The sequence below is a fragment of the Schistocerca serialis genome, chromosome 1 (assembly GCF_023864345.2).
Source record: "Schistocerca serialis cubense isolate TAMUIC-IGC-003099 chromosome 1, iqSchSeri2.2, whole genome shotgun sequence".
NCBI lineage: Eukaryota > Metazoa > Arthropoda > Insecta > Orthoptera > Acrididae > Schistocerca > Schistocerca serialis.
Window position 1 is genome coordinate 143,936,025 of NC_064638.1, and position 24,109 is coordinate 143,960,133.

Genomic DNA, 24,109 nt, shown 5'->3' on the forward strand with positions numbered 1-24,109 from the left:
ATGCAGAGGAAGTTATGGTTTTTTCTACCAACAATGAATGACATTAACTCAAGCTGTAAAAGGAAATTTATTGAAATATCTTTTATAGTTTAAGAAATACAGTATTTTGCCAAATAGATGTTTTGTAATACACGTTCCCATTCTGGCACCATTTTCTGGTCCATCATCAGTCTAACAGCATTCAAACTGTGGCAGGCTGCTGTCTACATTCAGAGGAACACATTATGTAAGAAATGGTTCAAATGGCTCTGACACTATGGGCGTTATCATCTGAGGTCATCAGTCCCCAAGTACTACTTAAACCTAACTAACCTAAGGACATCACACACATCCATACCCGAGGCAGGATTCGAACCTGCGACCATAGCAGCAGCGCGGTTCCGGACTGAAGCACCTAGAACCGCTCGGCCACTGCGGCCGGCAACACATTATGCCTCTAGTTTTGTAGTTTGGAGTATATCTGAGGAAATAGAAAAACCCTTATTATACCACATTACTATTTTTGATGTGTCGGCAGCTGGGCCAACACCTTGTAGTTCGAGATGGCTGAAAATGCACGCTACACTAACGCAGACGTGCGTGAAGTACTGGAACAGGCTACGTAATTAATGCTATGAAGAAAAGTACGTAGCTGGATTAATACTTATCTTTAATCAATCATTGTGGTACATCGCTCTTGACGATACACAGGAGACTTTAATTACAATCACTGTAAGGCTAATGGCGCCTTGCTAGTTCGTAGCCATTAACTTAGCTGAAGGCTATTCTGTCTCTCGGCTAATGAGAGAGAAAGGCTTCGTACATCTAGTCGCTAGCTAGGTCGTCCGTACAACTGGGGCGAGTGCTTGTTCGTATCACGAGACCTGCCTTGTGGTGGCGCTAGGTCTGCGATCACACAGTGGCGACACGTGGGTCCGACATGTACTAAATGGACCGCGGCCGATTTAAGCTACCACCTAGCAAGTGTGGTGTCTGGCGGTGACACCACAATTTTTTTAAAAAATACCGTTAAAATTATATACGAAATGGCAAACATGGATCATTTCTGCGATGTATTCTTCACTTGAGAGAAATTTGGTGAACATGGATAAAACCATAATGAAGTTATATGTACCTAATGTTCTGAAAATGTAGTTTCGAGAAAATGAGAAAAGAATGTTGACAGTGTTTTTGACTCACCGTATGCCTCGTTCAGAACATTCCAGCAGCGCAATCTTGCTGGCCAGCTGCTTCTTTATCCTGTGTAGACTTCTTCACGAGCCTTTCCCTTACTCTGCACTCTTTAGTGTTGGCTTCCACAGCCCTTTCAACTTCAACTAGTCGGTGACGATCTCTGGCAGTCAGAGCAGCTATCATATTATTTCCTGGCTGGATGCCTAATTTGTCCATTACAGATTACACCATCACTGAAGCAGATGACAGCATCCATCACATCCGTTTTGAGTACCGTTCATCCAACAAACACTGTTTTAGGTACGCGTTGCCACACGCGGCTGTTGAAACTCTCATTAGGGTTTTGTGTAAGGCCATGCAGACATTTGCTAAGCAATTTTGTATCTGAAAGGTCCCTGTATATTGGGTTTATTTTCTCCTTGCCTGCCACAGGCAAGGAATGTTTATGGTAATATTCCTTGCCTGTCGCATGAGCGTGGCTGGTTTGCAGACATCTGTTCAAAGAGCGTTTACGACCAAATCAACAACTGAAAAGTAGATAAAAAATTCACTTTTAGAAACGGGATAATATTGGCTATCAGACGGCAACAAAAAAATGTTTTCGAAAATATCAGTCATTTCACGTCCAGGTCCCCTTAAGGCGACGCTCCTATGCCAAAACAGTAGGGTGTATAGTCAACTAAACAATAGGAGATAAAAGGACGGCCTCCCCTAGTGCAACTTGTAGTCTGAAATATAGCGACAGAGCCTCCAGACACCGCCCGCCCCAGACAGAGAGCGGCTGTGTCTGGCGACCACCAATGCAGACACGCCCCCACGCCCCCTTGCCGGCAGCAGCCCGCCGTCGAGTGATGGAGAACAATTGTATTTGACGTCAGCGCATCTATAATCAAGCATCTACTTTAAAAAAAGCAAAACATATTTGCGCCCATAATAAGTGTCCTCTTTCAACGAAAATAGGTAAAATTCATTTTCTTTTAGTTTTATGAGCAAAATCGGTATAGTCTTTATGTTAGACTGCAGCCGCATCTCATTATTTTGTGACGTATTGCAAAGTGTACCGCCAGCGCTCACAAATGATCAGCAGAAACATCCCCACCCTGCGTAAAATCAGGAAAAAAAGAACTTAGACTATTTTCATGCGAGAACTACCGATCACCACAGAATGTCCTCGTTATGTCGAAACCGTCACCGGAGTAAAGAAAAAGCGAGATTTTAAACTCCAAAGAAAAAGCATTCTACATTAAGCAATTTCTTCCACCTTGTTGAACAAATTACACAACCTGAGAACGTCTCTCGCGTTCAGTGTCTGTAAATAAACTGTCATGCACGTGTGTATTACAAATAGTTCAAACAATCTTTCAAGCCATTGGCACACATGTCGGAAAAGAAAACACATTCCTTTACGTTTGACAACAAGAAGCTATAATTCAAGAGAACATAGCTGTTTTGTACACTATGACAGGGTTCCTTTCAACGGTGTGATACTATACGAAGGGCGTATTGCAATAGTGGTACAAGACCAGTTTTGTTCATATTGAGATACAGAGTCCTAAAGGTAAATGAACGCTGAAAAATCTGCAGTTGAGATACCGGAAATATTCAAGCATATGGCTTCTTGCTGGAGATGAAACTTTCTTTCTGTTTGTTTGGCTCATTAATTTCAGCAGCATTATAGACAGAAAGTGGAGGTAATGGACTTGTACCGCTATTGAAATAAGCCCTTCATATCATACTAGCGCTTATGAAACAAGACGTGACAGCCTGTCTCGCGCTATGTAGGTGGGAGATTGAAATTTCATTAAAAGATATCGCCAAAACGAAAAAAAAGAAATGCTTCTCAAGAATCATTCTGTGGTGCCTTAGCCATCTCTTCCACCCGCCAGGCGGTACGTCATTGATATCTGATTGCTAAGCTAATTAATTAAATCTATCATGAGAGTCACTTTGCATAGCGTGGCGAATATTCTTTTTGAGAATTCGGATTACACTCACCAGCTAGGACAACTGGGAATCCATGGAGGGAACACGATGTTCCTTTCGAGGAACACTATTGAGAAATGACATTTGAAGCTGACCACATAGGGATTCTACAGCCCACAACATACATTTGGCATAAGAACTGCACTATTAAAACACGATTATAACGCCTATGTTACCGTTACCCTGCATAAAAAGTGGTATTGAGTCTACAGGCACACACACACACACGCGCACACACACACACACGAGTTGCTGATACTGTTAAGCTTTGAGGTAAAAATGCTGTCTACATTCTGGAATTAAGTCTATCCATTCTAATTCGTACGCAAGTTGTATCTTGTAGTGACGTCTTTTAATGGTTACAGCCACTGGTGAATCATATTTGTGCCACGCTCGTATCTCTAAACGAATAACCCATTTTTTTCGAACTTATTTGCTAAAGATCCCATACACCAAGAACTCCAGCGCTGTTTTCAGACAGCCCCTCTGCATCTTGTAACTGCTCCTAAATCTCTGCCCCACCCTCCCTTGCAGTTTAGTACATCTGATGTCCCAATTTAAGTCTAACCTGTTGGAGAATGCGATATCAAAGACCTTCTGCATCGTGTGGGGAAACAGGACGAGCTGTGAAAGTAGCGCGTTTTGACCTGCAACACGAGGTAGTAGAAGAGATAGTACGAGCAGTTGCGGTGGTGTTCCTTGTTGGAGAAATTGGGAATACTACACATCATACATGGCATGGAGGAACGACGATGATTTTGCGACATATCTCCAAACTACATGCAGGTAGTCAGAAGGAGATCTGTGTCTCTCAGGGTGGACTCATGTCTATTACCAAAATATACGTGGCAAACCTATTCAATATAGAGGTATTTATCCATTGGAGCAGGTGGTTTGTGATCAAAGTCGCTTCCACAGACCAGTGTAAAGTTTCACCACCTGTACTGAATGATGACCATATCCAACAGACTATCAATCACACCAGAGGATTCATGTATTGCTGCTTCATAAGCAGTTTAATACATTGTTGTTGTTTTTTCGGTTGTAACACAGCCAATCAGTATACACCGCCATACACTTTGTTTTTGCTACCACGCCCAATGCCAGCTGGAACCCTCGAAATATGTCTCGAAGTGTTTTATTTCTAGCAGCCTGTGCCGTACACGGTGGCTGAGCGGCTCTAGGCGCTTCAGTCCGGAACCACGCAGCTGCTACGGTCGCAGGTTCGAATCCTGCCTCGGGCATGGATGTGTGTGATGTACTTAGGTTAGTTAGGTTTACATAGTTCTAAGTGTAGGGGACTGATGACCTCAGATGTTAAGACCGATAGTGCTTAGAGCCATTTGAACTACCAGCCAGTGGGGGGGAGAGGGGAATAGCTGTATAGTTTATGATTCAAATGGCTCTGAGCACTATGAGACTTAACATCTGAGGTTATCAGTCCCCTAGAACTTAGTACTTAAACCTAACTAACCTAAGGACATCACACACATCCATGCCCGAGGCAGGATTCGAACCTGCACTCCATACCGCTGTCGCATCTTGCGCATAAAATAGAGAGCCTCGCATAAATCTTCGTTCGTCTAGAGGAATGTGTCGAAAGGGGATGGAAGTCCGCTGATGACCGAGAGGTTTGCTGTTAACTATCACAAGTAGTGGTCTAAGTCACACACAGAACACGCAGTTGAATGCAACTCGAACGCAGGTCATGTCACACAACTGATACATCTCCACAAAACAACGGAAGAAATGGTCAAATGACCAACAGCGACATGTCCGTCTCTCTCTAGAAAGCATCACCAGTCTACCATTAAAACCTACCTCGTTACAGCTCCATCTCATCCTATCACTCCATCCACTCCCTGTAATCCTTTAACACATACGCAAGTAAGGTTAGAGGCAGATCGTTTTATTTTTTCCAGGAAAGCATCAGAGACAGCAGTCAACTCGCTGGTGTCACTATTACCTCACTGTATGTCACTAGACATACAGTAGAATGTTGCCTTGAGGAAAAATAAAAGATTGTGTCCCCGGGTTAACGCTTGTACTGTGTTCCAAAATTGCTTGTAACTGTCGTACAACTACGAACACCTAGCGAAATTGCACTATTTTTCTGGTCAGGCGGTGTAGCTTTGGTCATTTATGAGAGAGTATGGGGGGGAAGGTGAGAGTGGGAGGAGAGGACTGGGGGAACACGTGCAACTGACAAAACACATGACGTCATCCGGGGGGGGGGGGGGGGTACAAATGGCTCTGAGCACTATGGGACTTAACATCTGTGGTCATCAGTCCCCTAGAACTTAGAACTACTTAAACCTAACTAACCTAAGGACATCACACACATCCATGCGCGAGGCAGGATTCGAACCTGCGACCGCAGCGGTCACGCGGTTCCAGACTGAAGCGCCTAGAAACGCACGGCCACACCGGCCCGGCCCGAGGGTGGGGGTGGGCCGTGGTCGGAGATGGGGTGGGTGGGGTTGGGCGACGGCAGGGATGATTAATTGATCAATTTAATTAATTTGCATATAGATTTGATATCAAAATTGTGCTGAAAACCCCACTATACTACTACTGACAGTCGTTGGGAAGACAATGTTGGTAGTCCCTTGGTTCGCCTCGCCGGTGAGTTGCTCAACTGTTGCACGTCTGTTTGTCGTATACATCTCCGCAGTCATCGTTCACCCCTGTAATCTATGGCCTGTGGTGCAACACAGTTGTCTCGGCAGTTGTTTTGAATATCGCCATTTTGCTATGGACGGTATACTAAAATGAAAGCAGGGCACGAGCAGTCTACGCATTAGCCGTTTCGGAAATTCTTCGCCATCAGCCGAAAGCCAGTGATCGAGCCCTTTTGGTCATCAGAAAAATCGCGCGGTTTCTGCATTACGACAACGAGTGAACTGTTGTCCACGTCCCGCCAATAGGCTTTATATACCCGCCACTGCTAGGACTTCCACCTATCATCCATGATTGGTTATTGCACGTTGCTGCGGAACATAGGAGGTGGTTGCATTAATGTGGCTGGGCTATGCGTTTACTTCATCATGTCAGTGCTTCATATGCTTGTTTTACATGATTGTGCTGAGACAGGCCACGTTATTACCATGGGCCATATCTACTCCACCGGCTGCTCAGTGCGCATGTGGTCCAGTACCCCACGTCATGGGGGTGGGGGGGTTGGCAGGGGGCGGAGGGGGTTGGTACACCTGCAGCTGAGAAAACATTGATCAGTTTAATTAATTTGATATCAATTTGATATCAAAATTTCTCTGAAAACCCCACTATACTACTACCACTGTTCAGCGTTGCAGCGAATTGGCCCCACAGCAGGTGCCTGGCTCCTGCATGCATGCTGACTGCTGCTCATCAGCGATGGAGCCTGGAATTTACACGCCAGTATAGCAACTGGACGACAGGTAGCCCTCCCATACGAATCACGTTTCATGGTCCCTCGGGCAGATGGCCATTGGCGTGTGCGGTGTCGAGCTTCTAAAAGCAAACACGCAACATCTAGTTCAAGTTTTTACCCTGGGCCATATCTACTCCACCGGTTCCTCAGTCCACGGGCATCCCACTACCCCACATCAGAAATGAAGTGCCTGTCATCTCTCAACAGCAGTAGTTATCTGCTATCATAACTAATACCATCCATAAGGTAAAAGCACTCGCAAACTTCTTCTCTTTCGCTACTGCCTATCTCTGGAGCAAGTTATCCTAAACTGGGTGCACAGTTTCCTGCAAAATACCCTGTTTCATTTGAGGAAAAGTTATTGCACATCCTAATTTTGTTGTTGGATCCCATCGGTCTGTCAAACAGTAAAGCATATGTTCCAACTTTTTCCAGTTATGCTGCTTTTCTTTCGATTTCGCAATCAGTCACACCCCCATATAACCCCCCCCCCCCCCTCTTCGTTACCCGCGTTCCGCAATGAAGCTCCTTCTCTTCCTTCCAACCTGTCTGCTCACATGCATTACTACCAGTGCTCCCATCTTCTAAACGTGGCTATAATTTGCGTTTAATCGTATCCTATTCATGATCTAATACAAACCTTTGTAGGGAAATAAATAGATAAATAGCTGTGTCAATAATGTCACCCCACATAACGGCGCCACAATCTAGTCAAAAAACTTAATGACAAAGCAAGAAAGCCGTCCGATTTGGCCGAGCGGTTCTAGGTGCTACAGTCTGGAGCCTCGCGACCGCTACGGTCGCAGGTTCGAATCCTGCCTCGGGCATGGATGTGTGTGATGTCCTTAGTTAGGTTTAAGTAGCTTTAAGTTCTAGGGGACTAATGACCTTAGAAGTTAAGTCCCATAGTGCTCAGAGCCATTTCTTTGAACAAAGCAAGACAGGATTTTGTGTGTCATTATTTTTATTCCAAAATTCGAGACCACATGGCTTACCCACAATAAAACCCCAAAGTACCTAGGTGTGACCCTCGATAGAACACTCTCTTTCAAAGGTCACCTAATGAAAACAGCAGAGAAACTAAAAACAAGGAATAACATTATACAGAAGCTCTGTGGAACGACATGGGGAGCGGCAGCTACTACGTTACGGACATCAGCCTTAAGTCTCGTCTTCTCAGCTGCCGAATATTGTGCGCCGGTATGGCTAAACAGCCCCCACACCCATAGAATCGATGCACAGCTCAATAACACAATGAGAATGATCGCTGGTGTAATAAAGACTACACCCGTGGAATGGCTCCCAGTACTAAGCCACATACCACCCCCTAACCTACGCCGCACAAACGCTCTTATAAGAGAGTACAAAAAGATAATGAGCAATCGGAATCTACCCATCTATGAGAATTTTGAAGATGCCACCCAAAGCCGCCTCCGCTCCAGAAGGTCACCCATCAGAACCGCAATAGCCACATCTGCAACAGCGGAAGAATTCAACATAACCAGCGCCTGGCACCAAGAATGGTCCTTAAAGAACATCAGCAAACTTCCATGTATCTCCCAGAAGCCTCCAGGTTTTGACTTATCACGCAAAACCTGGGCAACTTTAAACAGAATTAGAACTAAACATGGCAGATGCGCCTATTCCCTCTACCAGTGGGGCATGACAGAATCGCCGCTATGTCAATGTGGAGAAAATCAAACTATCCAGCACATAATAGAAGACTGCCCCAGGACAGCCTATGATGGGACTCCAGAAGATTTCCTGATGGCGACTCCAGAATCAATTGCATATATTAACTCATTAGATGTTTGTTTGTAATTACTTCCAAACTACTATAATTTTGTATAACTACTGTAACATGTGTATTATGTGTAATTTTGTATAATTTTGTATAATTCTGTATAACTATTGTAATAACTGTAAGAATATCTAATGCCAAATTATTACAATTTTGCATATTGATTGTAATAACAATTGTGTCTAAATTCCATACGCTAAATAAATAAATATTCCAAAATAGACAATACAGATACAATTTTCACGCTGCTTTGACTGGGCATACACACGACTAACAATTGAGCATGTAAGGGACGCGTTGGGCGGAGGATGTAAATAAACAGTACAACTTTCCACTTGGCGGAGTTGTTGTTGCGTCCGGGCGTGATTTCAGTATGATGTATCGATTTCCTGCCGATTCTCCCATCGGGTCGTGTTGAGCCTGTTTCACTAGGGGCAGCCTTCGTCTCTGTGTTTCGTGGCGTTGAGGCGGTGCCCTTAGCAGCCTGATTCCACACTTGTAACCTGCAACGTCTCCAGGTCGAACGCTGTCCGGCAGCCACACGACGTCTGTTGTCTGCGACAGTTAGCTTGCACAGATGCTGCTAACGTAATGTTTAAAAGCTGAAGGCTAATGGGAGGTACAGAGTCGGATGCTTAAAGATTCAAGCAACGGATCGTAAGAAAGTCCATTCAATACGAAGTGGAAAACAATGATTTTTTAATACTGGTTCCACTTGCGGACCACAATACTGTGGTCAGAAACTTGGATTAATATAAAATACCTTTTCTGGATCACTTAGAATTTTTGATCCGACTCTGTGATAATCAGGGAAATTTGGAAGTGACAGGCGACATCGGAATGAATGAAGCGAACCGACACAGTGTCTCAAAAATAAATCGGCAATAGATTGACGTGCCTCCAGAAGTCAAAGTCAGAACGTAACGTCATGCAATTCATTTGGAATGGTATCTCGGTGATATGTCTGAAGATAAAGATGCTTATCTCCACTGACTGCTTTATGACTGCTCTCTCACTGTTCTCCCACTGATTATTCAGATACCCATTCAGCATTCCTCCTCAACTCACTGCTCACACTCAGTGATCCCACTGACTTCTCGAGGCTACACCTACCTGGCAGTTTTGTTCCTTTTTCCCCCACTCTGTCTGTCCCTCTTATCGTCTTCGTCACTCACGGGCTCTACTCGAAATCTTACCCAGTTAACGATTGAAAATACGTAACCACTTCTACCAGTCTTCTTGTAAGGTCACAAAATTTCCAATATCGCGAATTGAAAGACTGCTGGGTGGTTGGTGGTGGCATGTAGCACTGGAACCTCCCTCGCTAACATCACATTGTTTCGTGCTGTGGCATTCCCCCGTCTTCAGCTGCATGTTCTGTAGCGACTCGCGTACTGGATTTTCTAGTGAAAACCACTGAGAAGACTTTTAAACGCTTCTCTGCATTCCTGAGTCCTCGAGACGGTTGCAGCCCAAAAACAAGCCTGCTTTTTGTAACGGGAATGCCTGTTGCAGGAATGCTCCGCTACAAGTAAAAACAAGTAAATATTCGATGCTTCTGTTTCGACACCAGGTACCTTAAAGATTGACTCATTCTTTCGATACTTACTTGCTATCGAAAGAAAGTACTTGCGTCGAATCTATTTTATGCGCATACCCAAGTAATGAGCGCCTGAATGGCTGTTTGTGTCTGTGGCACATCATTCCGTGCCCCGCTCCGCCCTTCGTGTACCGGGCCTGTTAATCTGTTCGTCGGCCATTCTGTTCGTTGCAGTTCGCAATCATGCATTGTGTAATTATTGTCAAAAGTTTAGCTTTTATTGTGTTATGGCGCCGCCGAAATCTAATGTATGGACATATGTTACTAAAATGAATGACACCACGTCAAAGTGCAAACATTGCTTTAGAATTGTGAAGTTTTGTGGCTATATGTCAAATTCGTTTAAACACACCAGAACTGTTGTAGTAAGAAAGCAACCGAAAATCTGCAGTACCTCTCAGTCTGATAAAGCAATTGAAAGGTATCTATAAACCAAATAATAATTCTCCTCTGGTATCCTCTGACCCAAAATCTGTCCAAGCTTATTTTTTAGGTTGTGGGGCATTATTTTCACTTTTGTTGGTACTTATTTCCATTCATTATGCAGCTAGGAGTAACTACTGCTTTGAATTTCGAAGTTACAAGATACTTTGGGAAAATACTTTGTCGAAAATCAAATTTAAACGTAAACTGCTGGGAACTGTCGTTTTTCGGCAAATACATCGAAGCATCGATTTTTAGCAATAGTCCGTGAATAAAACCAGTAAGATCACTGCTAATTATTTCTTGAAATTACTTTTCTTCGTAATAATGTTTACGTAAATCTTACGTTTGTGCCAGACGTTTAATTTGACCTTTAATCTTTTTCTTCCTATTTTTGTGATGTCTCCCAAAATTTCCAGCTACTGCTCTTTCTGAGAAACCTTCCATAAAGTGACGTTTTTGTTTACAGATTGTGTTTGATAAAGAAATACAAGTATTTAACGTGTTTTATCAGATTACATAGAACTAAAAAAATAAGTAATGTATTATATTTACTAAGAATTAGGTCATTATACAGAAAATTAAAGAGTATCGGTATACTTGGGTTTTGATATTCTTGGCGGTATTCATATGAGTAGTATTGTCGGACGACTTGAGCTCTACTCACCTGATTAGGTATCGATACTTCGATGCTTTCGGAACGTCCCTTAGCTGATAGGCCTTCGCTCAAGTGCCCTAAACGCTCGGGGTTCGATAGCTTCACACTGCCATCAGTCAGTTTTCAGATGGGAATAAAAGCAACACTCAGTTTGATTTTACTGTCCATCTTCTGTAGTCATCGGGAAACCTCACTATGTCCAGTTGTGGCTTAAGTGGAGCCCTTGTCTACCGAGCACCTGGCGATGAAGTACGAATATCACACTGTATCTTTTTTCTCCAACTGTAAATAGTACTAATTCCACATTTATGTTATATTTATTTCGAAGTGTTCTATCAAAACTATAAAATGTGAGACAAACGTAGTATAAAATGTGTTGAATCACTGGTTTTATGTAAGACTGGGCCTGATAACCCTAACCATGATTGATATACAAAGAAACATTTTCCTCATGATGAGATTTCTAGTGGACAATTTCTTCCTTTTTCCTTCATTCTTCACTGACAAAATTTAGTGCATTTACACCACCTTCCTGTAAATGTAGTTTCTAATAAGAACGAAACCACTGACCGTGCTTACAGTTGGGGTAATTGTCAGTATTATATTTAACATAAATTACGGTACTTCTAACAGTAATATCTGTAGAAGTAGACGAAATACTGCATATTTAACTTAATCATCTTTCTTGCTGTATTCCACTTTTTATGTGCTGTATCACATACAACACAATAGGAATGTTGCAACAGCTCGCGCTTCCTGCAGAAATAAATCGCTAGAGATTTTTCCGAAAGAAATACCTCGGAATGTTTTATAATACCAGAGCTACAAGAGTATAACACATTTTAAAGTAATGTACACATCACATTTGAATTATTTTAAAATACGAGAACGTCTTCATCAGGTGACGTAGTGTGATTCGCCTGAGGCTCTGTTAAATTTAACAAAAGAGGTGCACAGTGATTCATGGCGATCAGGTATGTGACCAGTGACATCATAACCTGAAAAATCAGAAAAATGGTAAAGTTCAAGTGCAACCACATGTAAAATCAGGCCAGTGATCTATAAGATAGGTAAACTTTCAATGACAGCAAAATCAAACTCACCATGGCCCAAAATAATCATTTGTATTTTCCCTCACACATACAAGTTATTTGTTACAGAACTGCTTTATTGGATACTTATTCCTCAAAGCTAACAGCACTGAGTAGTATATTTAGGGGACTTGTTCACATACCTCAACAAGCAATAAACAATGGAAACGCACTTTGTAAGAGATTTTACCTCCGAGAGTACCCATCTCCCATTTTTAACGAAATGAAAAGTATACATTCGGATTCTGGGGGCTTATGCGTCTGTGCAAAGAATTAGTCCCAGAATTCTGAAACTTGCCTTAAAAAAGAAAACCGTAACACCAACACAGGAACATAAATTTCCTATCCATTATTAATGTAAATCATTCTTAACCTTCCTAAAGGAAACGAATATAATAATATTAGAACTGCAAGAAAGAAAATATACTGATGAAAATCCTTTCTCATAATTAAGGGAAAACCAGGAAATAGAGTAATGAGGAATGTATCCCAATTTGGAATACGTTTCATTCTAAACGAAAACATATTGAACTCAGTGACAGAATTTAAATCAATTAATGAAACACTTCCCACAATAATATTTAGGTCATCATTCAAAATTACACTACATTAAATACACATGTACCAACAAATGAGATAAACATGACAAAAAGTAAACAGAAATTTTTTGGCAAAATGTGTCAAATACCCTAGATCACATTGCATCCGAGTATTACTACTTGGAGACTTTAGTGAACAAATTGGCAAAGAACGTCAGCACTGATCCAAGAAGCAAAATTTGCTGAACATACGATAATTAATGCAAACGGAGAAAGACGTAACTTGTACAAATAGCATAACATAGTACTAAAACCAACATTCTTCTCAGAAATTCCTGTAACACTAACTAAACAGGTGTCACCAAATCCAATTTGTGGTAAGAAAACAACACGATCATGTTGCTATTAGCAGTCACTCGGCAATGGAGGTACTCAGTGTAAAAGCTTCCAAGAGCAGCAGTTTAGATTCATATCACTACTTACCTATCATTAAATTCAAATAATTCATTTAGTGGGATCCGGTTCAGTTGTAATAATTATTTATTCAAACCACGTGTTGTTTCAGGATTTTAAAATTCTATCCTCAGGTGCATGAAATTATTGGTAAGATATAACATGCAGTTGGGCCAGTCAATGCAATAGCTCCATTCACCACATGTTGGCAGAAACTGTTCGTCGCCAGGCAGCAGAGTGGTAGGAACACCAACTGCCAAATACAATAAATTCGTACACCTAGAGACTGGGATTTCAAAATCCTGAAACCAGTCGTGGTTGGAATAAATATTTAACACAACAAAAGCAGATCTCTCTAAATTAATTATGATGCCTGCCAGTTGCGTATGTCCTAGGTAGCAATTCTTGTGCACTAAAATCAGGGTGCGATCAATATTTAGAAAAAGGAATCAACACCAACACAAAAAGTTTGTTGTTTACAATATACAATTGGAAAAAAGAATACCTAAATCTTGAGAACGACTTCAAAAAGACGTTATTCATAATGCAGAAGAAACTATTCCTCTTAAATGGAAACATGGCTGGTAGAATGGTGATTACAAAGCGTATAAACAGACATAATGCTTGGAACATCTGAAACGGAAATAGAAATAGTAATAACTACAAAATTTTATAGAAGGACGGAAACGTACATCAAAAGGTCTCTAAAGATCAGAGTGCAAAATATAAAAGATCAATTAATGTCAATTGAGCCGTATTTTAAGCAGAGCAACACAAGGAAACTTTATAAAACGTTCATAAATAGTTTATAGAAGTACACATCACCAGGGGTACAATTTGTAGAAAAAAAATACAGAAGACTGCATAAAATAACACTGAGAACGGAAGAATACTTGCGGATTACTTCGAATTGCTACACAACTGCAATCCACCAAAAGAAGAATTTCATTTTGATAACGTAATCCATATACAACTAGACTCAAAACCACTAACATCAAAGGAAATCATAGAAATCACAAAACAACTTAAAAATAACAAAGCATCAGGGGAAGACAATATAGTTGCTGAATTGTGGAAACATTCGCGTGACAACATTGTTGATGTACAACGGAGATCATTAATGGAATTTGGTCAATAAATAGCTTACCATCAGAATGAACGTCGGCTTTTATACATCCACTACGTAAAAAGGGAAAGAAAATTGGTCCCAACAATTACGGAAGAATCTTCCTCGTGGGCATTTTTGAAGGGGACTGGAGGAATACTTGAGCTACAACTACGCGAATATCAAGCAGGATTTAGGAAGGGAACTCTTGAACAGAGCAGTTACTAAATACAAGGGAGATAATAGAAATGAAGAAAATCAGAAACTTGAAATATGTGATAATTTCTGTTGATTTTAAAAAGACATATTACTCAAATGATAGAAATGCACAAATCAGTATTATAAAGGAATTGGGACTAGAAAACAAAACAAGAGAAATAAATAAAGGAACTTAAACAAACACAACATCTAAAGTAAAATTTATGGGGGAAGTGTCAAAAACTTTTGAAATAAAATCAGGTATAAGACAAGGAGACGGTTCCTTTTCTCTGCTTTTCAATTGCATATTATAGAAGGTAGTGAGTGAATGGAGAAAATACATCAATACTACTGGTGTTTAACGTGGAAGAAACACAAATAAAATCACCATAGACTCTCTAGTTTTTGCAGATGATATGGCATTAATCAGTGGCTCATTGGATGGTGACAAAGATCAAATTACAGAACAACAGAATTAAGCAGACAAAATTAGACTAAAAATATAATTTGAAAAAAAACACGACAAAACTCAATGATGTCGCCCCCCAAAACCCCAGATACAATCTTAAAATCCGTAAAAAAACTATAGCTAAAACAAACTGTTTTAAATATCTAGGAGAATTAATAAAAAGTAACACAAAGGAACAGACAGGCATGGAAAGGGCATTGCGTAAGACAGAAAAACATATATGACAAGAACACAAAACTAAGACCCTATTAAACGGTGGTAAGGCCTGAAACACAGCAAGCAGCAGAAACACTTAAACTAATAATATCTGGGGAGCTTAAAAAAATGGAAGAACCACTGGAATTAGGAAGGACATAATATATAACAAAATACTTCTGAGAGAAGCAACACAAAAGGCAGTGTTTTAGGAAAGAAAGAGATCTGAGAAAGGAAGAAAGCTGACCCAGGAAAAAGTGGAACGAGAGTCTCGAGGCATGAAGGATGCCTGGAAACAATGAAAATTCAACACAAAGAAGCAAAACCAAAGTTGATTTATTGTACCGTCCTGGAGGATTATAAACATTATTTGACTATAATAAATATTGTTTTTGTTTAAACGTAATGAAACTACCCTAAAAATTTTTGCTAAACCAGTTTCTTATTATTGGATAAATTTTTGTTAAAACAGACACAATTTTGAAGATGAAGTTATGCGTATTCCGTAACTAACCGTTTTATTTAAGTTCCTCTGGTTACGCTGTATTTGGCACCATCGGAGATTTGAATCTTTCCTAATCTTACGGTGAACGCAGTATTTAGAGTAGACTCGCTACACTAACCTATCGCTCTGACTGTTTTATTTCTGGTATTTCATGGAAACACAGATGGTACAGCAGTCTTCTTCGGCTTGTGTGGAACACAATCAGCTAAATGTGTTAGAGTATTCATCAGTGCTTTGTTATGTGTGAAAAATGTCTGGAAACGTGTCACATTGCATACCAGTGCTACTCTGTCCTTAACAAACGCAGTACTTTTAACTATACCTACATTGGCGCCAATATTTGCCAGTTGTATCAAATGGAACTCGTTTGACTTCTCACACCAGTTTACCGCAACACACAGAGAGAGAGAGAGAGAGAGAGAGGGGGACAGGGAGAGAGAGAGAGAGAAGACTTTGTACGAGAATTCGGTAATTCGGGATGTTGTAGCTAATCTCAGTACTTCCTCGTGTCGCACTTCAGTGGTACAGTTTTTTAGCACGTAGTGTCGTCAGGCATTCTAGTCATGTACACAATTTCACACGAGTATCATTGGTATTGTATGTGATTGCTAAATGCCGACGTTCTCACCAATTACCCCGGTCTGTGTGCTACTCATATTTTTAATATGATTGTTGTCGGGAGATCCTGGAGCTTGCCGTGGAAGTGTGTATTCCAGCATACCAAATTCTGTGTGAGGCACGTACAGTGATAATCAGGATACTAGCAAGTGCTCGTAATACCTTCACTGGACATTATAAACTACCCGAAGCACTTGTGGAAGAAGAAATGAAACATTCCAAATTGAACTTTACTTACTACAGGCAGTTCCCCTTTGAAAAGAAAGAGGTATACTAATTAGCTTTGCCGAGGAAGGATGCATTCCTTTTTTAACCAGAGGCGCCGACTAGCGACCCTTGTTAGCTGTGGAATACAACATCTGCTCAGACACTCACCGAAGTTAAGATTCCAGAACCTAGAGGGATGAAGCCGGCTGCTGTGATGAACACTTGGCGAGTTCGCACCCGCATTTGCGCCATGTAGCCCTGAAACACATCCCATGGCTACTTGTCATCGTAGTTTGACATCTACAGTCAAGGAAACTTCAGAGTTGAAAAAATCTTGATTCTGAACATTCGCAACATGTTAAAAATTTGTGCCATAGACGATCCCTTGTCTTCTCTAGGCTTTATTGATCCCTCATAGAAGCAACATGAGACGGGAGTGTCTAAATCGGTTCCGGAAAATGATGCAAGACACAAAGCAATGCTGACCCTGCAATTTACATTAGAAGATCGACTAAAACAACACGAAACTACACGGCGTGCAAAGTAAAGCAGAGGCAGTAAATATTTCCTGCTCCTTAAGATGGGCAATACGATATGCGTCATCTACACTTGGGAAGATGATGCAAGTTGGATTGCCTACCTTAAGGACCAGGAGATGTTTACTGTCGCTTTTTTATTTCGCACCACTTGTAGGTTTACAGCATTTTCAGCCAGCCGTAGAGTCAGCATTTTATAGTGCTGACTGGAATACACTTTTTCATACTTTGAGGCTGTAAAGCATAAAGTAGCGGGAGGGAATGATATACACAACATCTACTGAAAGCAGACTTCAGTTCTAAGAGTGGTCGTTAAATGATGATAGTAAATGAAAAAGGAGTGACATAGGGCTGCAGCTGAACGCCCATTTTTTTCAATATGTACAGAGAGCAAATAGTTAATTAAGCAAAAGAGAACGTTGGGAATGGAATTAAAGTTCAAAAAAGAAAGAAAGAAATCTTTGGGTACTAACGTTTCTATTATCTGAAACTTCATCACACGCACATTATTTCTGAGATATATCGATACCATAACGCAGACAAACAGATTACACAAAAACAAGTCCTACCACCGTGAGTGTCCACCCTATTGATGGTAACCGAGTGAGTAGTCCATAAATGAAACGAAGGACTGTGTGTGGCGATGGATCACAGTGACAGCGAGATTATGCAATGAGTTGCAATACTGCACTGTAGTCATTATTCATTGCGATATTTTAATACACAGACCGTAAATACATGTATATTATCCATGCCACAATCTATATCGTGAGAAGCCTTGAAACTAATATAGTACGTTCGGTCCATTAAACCGTAAATAATAGTTTTCATAATTTTCGTCATAGACCTTTCTGATCTGCATCACGTACCAGAATTATCTCTTCTTCTGCAATCGGTTTCCGCCCATAAGATTATCTATATATCGATTACCATATAATGAAGTCATGAGCTTCTTTCTCTTTTGTATAATTTTTTAGATAAGCATATAGAATCTTAGTGGTTGTATCCAGTTCAAAGGCTCAAAACTAAGTACACGCATCAAAAAGAGTTCTGCATCACCTCGGATCCTTGAATTCTGGAAACTGTACCGAACACTCGAATAGCGATGAACATAAACATCATTTTCGCCATTTTTATTGCTCATGAAAACCACACGTTGCATGTTGTACCACTATACAACGACATCTTCAGAGGTGGTGATCCAGATTGGTGTACATACCGGTACCTCTAATACCCAGTAGCAGGTCTTCTTGCAGTGATGCATGCCTGTATCCGTCGTGGCATACTATCCACAAGTTCATCAAGGCACTGAGGGTCCAGATTGTCCCACTCCCCAACGGCGATTCGGCGTAGATCCCTCAGAGTGGTTGGTGGGTCACGTCGTCCATGAACAGCCCTTTTCAATCTATCCCAGGCATGTTCGATAGGGTTCATGTCCGAAGAACATTCTGGCCACTCTAGTCGAGCGATGTCGTTATCCAGAAGGAAATCATTCACAAGATGTGCGCGATGGGGGCGGAATTGTTGTCCATAAAGACGAATGCCTCGCCAATATGATGACGTTATGGTTCCACTATCGGTCGGAGGAAGGCATTCACGTAACGTACAGCCGTTACGGCGCCTTCCATAAGCACCAGCGGCGTACGTCGGCCCCACATAATGCCACCCCAAAACAGCAGGGAACCTCCTTCACCTTGCTGGATTCGCTGGACAGTGTGTCTAAGGCCCTCAGCCTGACCGAGTTGCCTCTAAACACGTCTCGGACGAGTGTCTGGTCGAAGGCGTATGCGACACTCATCTGTGAAGAGAACGTGATGCCTATACCGAGCGGTCCATTTGTCATGTTGCTGGGCCCATCTGTACCGCGCTGCATGCTGTCATGGTTGGAAAGATGGACCTCGGCATGGACGTCAGGAGTGAAGTTGCGCATCATGCAGCCTACTGCGCACAGTTTGAGTCGTAACACGGCGTCCTGTGGCTGCACGAAAAGCATTATTCAACATGGTGGCGTTGCTGTCAGGGTACCTCCGAGCCATAATCCGTAGGCTGCGGTCATCCACTGCAGTAGTAACCCTAGTGCGGCCTGAGCGAGGTATTTCATCGACAGTTCCTGTCTCACTGTATCTCCTCCATGTCCGAACAACATTGCTTTGGTTCACTGCGAGACGCCTGGACACTTCCCTTGTTGAGATCCCTTCCAAAGTAACAATGCGGACGCGATCGAACCGCGGTATTGACCGTCGAGGCATGGTTAAACTACGGACAACCTCCTTCCTGGTGGAACGACTGGAACTGATCGGCTGTTGACCGAGCGGTTCTAGGCTCTTCAGTCTGGAACAGCGCTGCTGGTACGGTCGCAGGTTCGAATCCTACCTCGGGCATGGATGTGTGCGATATCCTTAGGTTAATTAGGTTTTAGTAGTTCTAAGTCTAGGAGAGTGATGACCTCAGATGTTAAGCCCCTTGGTGCTGAGAGCCATTTGAACCATTTTTGATCGGCGGTCGGATACCCGCCGTCTAATAGGCGCTGCTCATGCGTGGTTGTTTACATCTTTGGGAGGGTTTAGTGACATGTCTGAACAATCAAAGGGACTGTGTCTGTGATACAATATCCACAGTCAACATCTTCATGAGTTGTGGAAACTGGGGTGATGTACAACATTTTTTGATGTGTGTAGTATCACATAAGTTAGACAACACACTGACGTTTTGCCATTTATTCACTCACGTTGTTGTCTGACACATTACGCTCGCCGTGAACTGTCGCGAACATATACGTTCCCGTTAGACGGCCGTACAGTAGAGAATCGGTATGCCAGTCAGGCAAAATCGCCGTGAACACTGAGGCATCAGGTTTATGATACCCGTTTGGTAAAACACAGTGTCCATCTGCGTGAAGAAGTCCGTAACTGTCTTCTGAACATCATCGTACGAAAAGAATCTTCGATCCTTCCAGGCCCTTTCTTAAGGCACCGAAGGCATGATTATCGCATGGTGAGAGATTAAGACTTGTGGTTGTTGCTCGATTGTCTTCCCTCTTGAGTTGACGTCACTTTTGCGTTTCGACATTTACGATCGGGGACCTGCGTCATCATGAAGCACCAGTACCATAACAGTGGTTTTCAGCAGACATACGACCCCATACCCATTCTCCGCTGGATGTCTACCGGTGTTTGCCCTTCCGCAGCCGAGAAAAGAATAACAACACGTTGGTACTGTTTGAACGCATGTGGTAATAACTTCGCCATAGCGCACGTTCCCGCATTTACCACACGCACATCGGAAAGGCACTAATGCCGTACTATCCCCTGCCTAAATGTCGGTGTTTATATACCCGCATCGGAGTTGTGCTACGTAGAATATACGTTGCAGCAACACCCTCAAACGGAAAAACTTTGATCACCCGTTTTAATTTAATGAAGCAGTGAGACATGCATACCTGCAGATAATCAGCTTCACTCGACAGTGTGACCTCTAGGCGGGTCATCTCAGCAGCCAAGTCTTTTCCCTGTGAACAGGAAACAATGGTAAGCAGTTTAACAGAGTACTTCACTTCGTGAAGCTGTGTTTTTTCCAACACCACTTCAGTATCTGCAGTTGATAATGGTGTAGTAGTTTCATTTTAAACAAAAGAGAATTAATGAAATTTCCCTTCGCAAGCACTAATTTCGTCATGTATTTTTATGACTTTAAAGTTTCTTGAAAGTACAACAGTTTAGTTTCTTGAAAGTACAACAGTTTTTGAAATTTTCATAAAGAAATAGGGTCGAAACTACTAACAAAAAATGTGTATAAACTTTGCAATGTTGTTGTTAAACGATTAGTTAGCTTCCACTAACCAAATGGCATTGTCCTTTTCGATGCTAACAGCCATGTTAGAATATTAAGCTGAGAACTGAAACTGATAAATAACAAAGTAACTCAGATATTGTTCCCTCTTACAATAGAATCTATTACTTTTTATGGACAGAGGCCGAGAACGGAGGTCGCAGTGCTAAACAACGCAAACAATACACTGATAAGGCGAAACATTATGACCACTGCCCACCGTGACGCTGGATGACTCTTGGTGGCGTTGCGGGCACATGACGCGTAACACAAGTATATAAGCAGAGCAACACGGACGGGGATCTCCTCTGTTATGCCAGTCCCGCCAGGATATCTGCCCCCCCCCCCCCCCCCAAATTCTGTAAGTCCCTCCAGATTCTCGAGCGCCATGCACTCCGCCTCGCCTTCCGTATACGCCTCCCATCTGCCACGCGGACCCTCTACGACCTGATTCCTTTCCCCCATCTGCTCCTATTCCTCGAACAAATCCACATGCTCTACACCTCCAGCCACCTTGATCCCCCTCATCCCCTGGTTGCTCCTCTCAAACCCCACCCTCTGCCGCACCTTGACTGTTGTGTCCCCCCTACCCTCCATCTCTACTGCCTTCATCTCCTTTCCCAAGGTGGCATCCATCAACTCCTTCTCCCGGATAATGCCCTCGCTACCTCCATTTATCCCTCCTATCAACTCTGATCCTCATCTCCCCCCTCCTTTCCTCTGTACTTTTCTCGGGCTCCCTCTTCCCCCCCTTCCCACCTGTTCTTCCTTGCCCACCCTCTCTCTGCCTCCCCTCCCCCTGAGTCCATTTTCATTCGCCTCCTCTGCCTTTCCCCACTCCCTCTCATGTCTGCTCAGCCCCCGCCCCCCTCCTCTTATGAGTCATTGTACTCCGTCAGCTCCTTCCACCCTCCACCCACTTCGCTTTTCCTCTCCTTCCCCCCTTTTCTTTCCCATAATCTGTCCAGGCTCCCCACGTCTGCCCTCAGCTGTGGTGTGTCATATCTGTGCCAACTTTTTAGTGCAGTGTTCAGGTGAGTGTTCAGTGTTGTGCGTCTTTACAAAGTGTATCGAACAGAAATCATGCTGTCGCTGGGTGTGATTTTTATATCACTTGCGAACAGAAACCAGACTGTCGCCGTGATTTAAATTGTCTATTATTTTACCTGCCTGCTTCCTGTACATTTTATTAGCATCACCAGCCCTTTGTTTTATGTTTTAAGTTCCACAATTTTCCGCCATTTTACCACTTAAGTCACCGTTTTCATCGCCTGCTTTTATTATTTATTATCTTCATTTTTTTAAAACAAATTCTGTAGGCTGAAGAGCGGCATACTAAGCTCTGTCAGCCCGTCCCCTTCCAGGGGAATCGAAACTCAATAAAGGCAAAAAAAAAGATGGCTATCACCCTAGCGAAAGTATGGGTTGCGAATGGGGAATTCCATTAAGATCAGCGACTTTAACAAAGGACAGATTATTATTATGCAGTCCGCCCCTGGTAGCTGAGTAGTCAGCGCGACTGAATTGCAATCCTAAGGGCCCGGGTTCGATTCCTGGCTGGATCGGAAATTTTCTCCGCTCAGGGATTGCGTGTTGTGTTGTCCTAATTTCATCCCCATCGGCGCGCGAGTCGCCGCAGTGGCGTTAAATCGAAAGACCTGCACCCGGCGAATGCTCTACCCGACGGCACGCCCTAGTCACACGACATTTACATTTATTTGTTATGCAGAGCATGTCGAAAACGGTGAAGCTGGTCGTACGTTCATGTGCCACTGTCGTGAGCATTTACGGAAAGTGGTAGAAGGGCAGTGAAAGTACCACTAGGCGCTAAGTGGTTGGACTTCCACGACTCTTCACAGAGTGTGGGGTTCGGAGGCTTGTCTGCTCTCTAAAGTAGGATAGATGGTAATCTGTGGCACCTCTGCCGAAACAGCACAATTCTGGTGAGCGTACAAGTGTTTCGGAGCACACCTTTCATCGTAAATTGTTGAACATGGAGCTCCGCAGCAGATTGGATTGGATTGTTTGGGGGAAGAGACCAAACAGCGAGGTCATCGGTCTCATCGGATTAGGGAAGGATGGGGAAGGAAGTCGGCCGTGCCCTTTCAAAGGAACCATCACAGCATTTGCCTGGAGCGATTTAGGGAAATCACGGAAAACCTAAATCAGGACGGCCGGACGCGGGATTGAACCGTCGTCCTCCCGAATGCACGTCCAGTGTGCTACCACTGCGCCACCTCGCTCGGTCCGCAGCAGACCACACCTACACGTTCACATGTAGACCCAACGACATTGTCAGTAGTATTTGCAGTGGGCACAAGACCATATCAATTCGACCGTCGACCAATGGAAACGTGCCGCTCTTCTGGTGGATCACATTTTTGCTACACTAGGTCGCAGGTCGTCTCCACAAACGCCGTCATCGAGGTGAACGGCGGCCCCAAACCTGCAGCGCGCCACGGACGCAGGATGGTGGGGGCAGTATTACGCTGCAGGACCTGTGGTAATAATCCAGGGAACGCTGACAGCTGTGAACAGCTTGCACCCCTTCATGCTTGACGTCTTCCCCTACGGCGACGTCACCTTTCAGCAGTATAATTGCCCGTGTCTCGAACCGTGTTACAGTGAAGAGCATTATAGTGAACTGAGGTTGAAGTATCGGCGATCAGATTTTCCTGATGTATATCCTAAGAAATACATCTCTGTCGCTGTCGGGCGCCATCACCGAGTATACAAATCAGCGGCCCGCCTATTTACGCTAATTACATGACCTGTGCATAGACACCTAATGCCACATACATCCACAAACTTACCAATTAATTGTCGGATCCATGATACGCAGAATCAGTGATATATATCGTTCCAAAGGAAGACGAACGATCTATTAAGAAGTTGGCCAAAAATGTTTTGGCTCATCAGTGTATGAACTCAGCCTGAGATGTCTTCCGCCTTTAGTCCTTCATACGTCAGGTGTGTCGTAGATTCGATGGCAGGACACACGGGTGCGTATTTTAACACACACGACACGTGGCGTCTCGGCACACTGAGTGAAATGAGATTTCAGAGTTGTCTGCCCTCACAACTCACAGTCAAGCGATACAGCGACTTTCTGATATACTACGTGCGCTCAATCGCTTGACTTCCCCACACCCCGATAGTTAATGGACTCACAAATTTGTCCTCTGCAATACTAGTATCTTCAAGTCTATATTCTTTGTCCCATCTTCGACCTCATACATATGCTCTCATTGACGCCTTGCCTTTTTCTTTCGTTCCTATATCCTACTCTTCACCAGGGTAATAAATTTGGTCGAA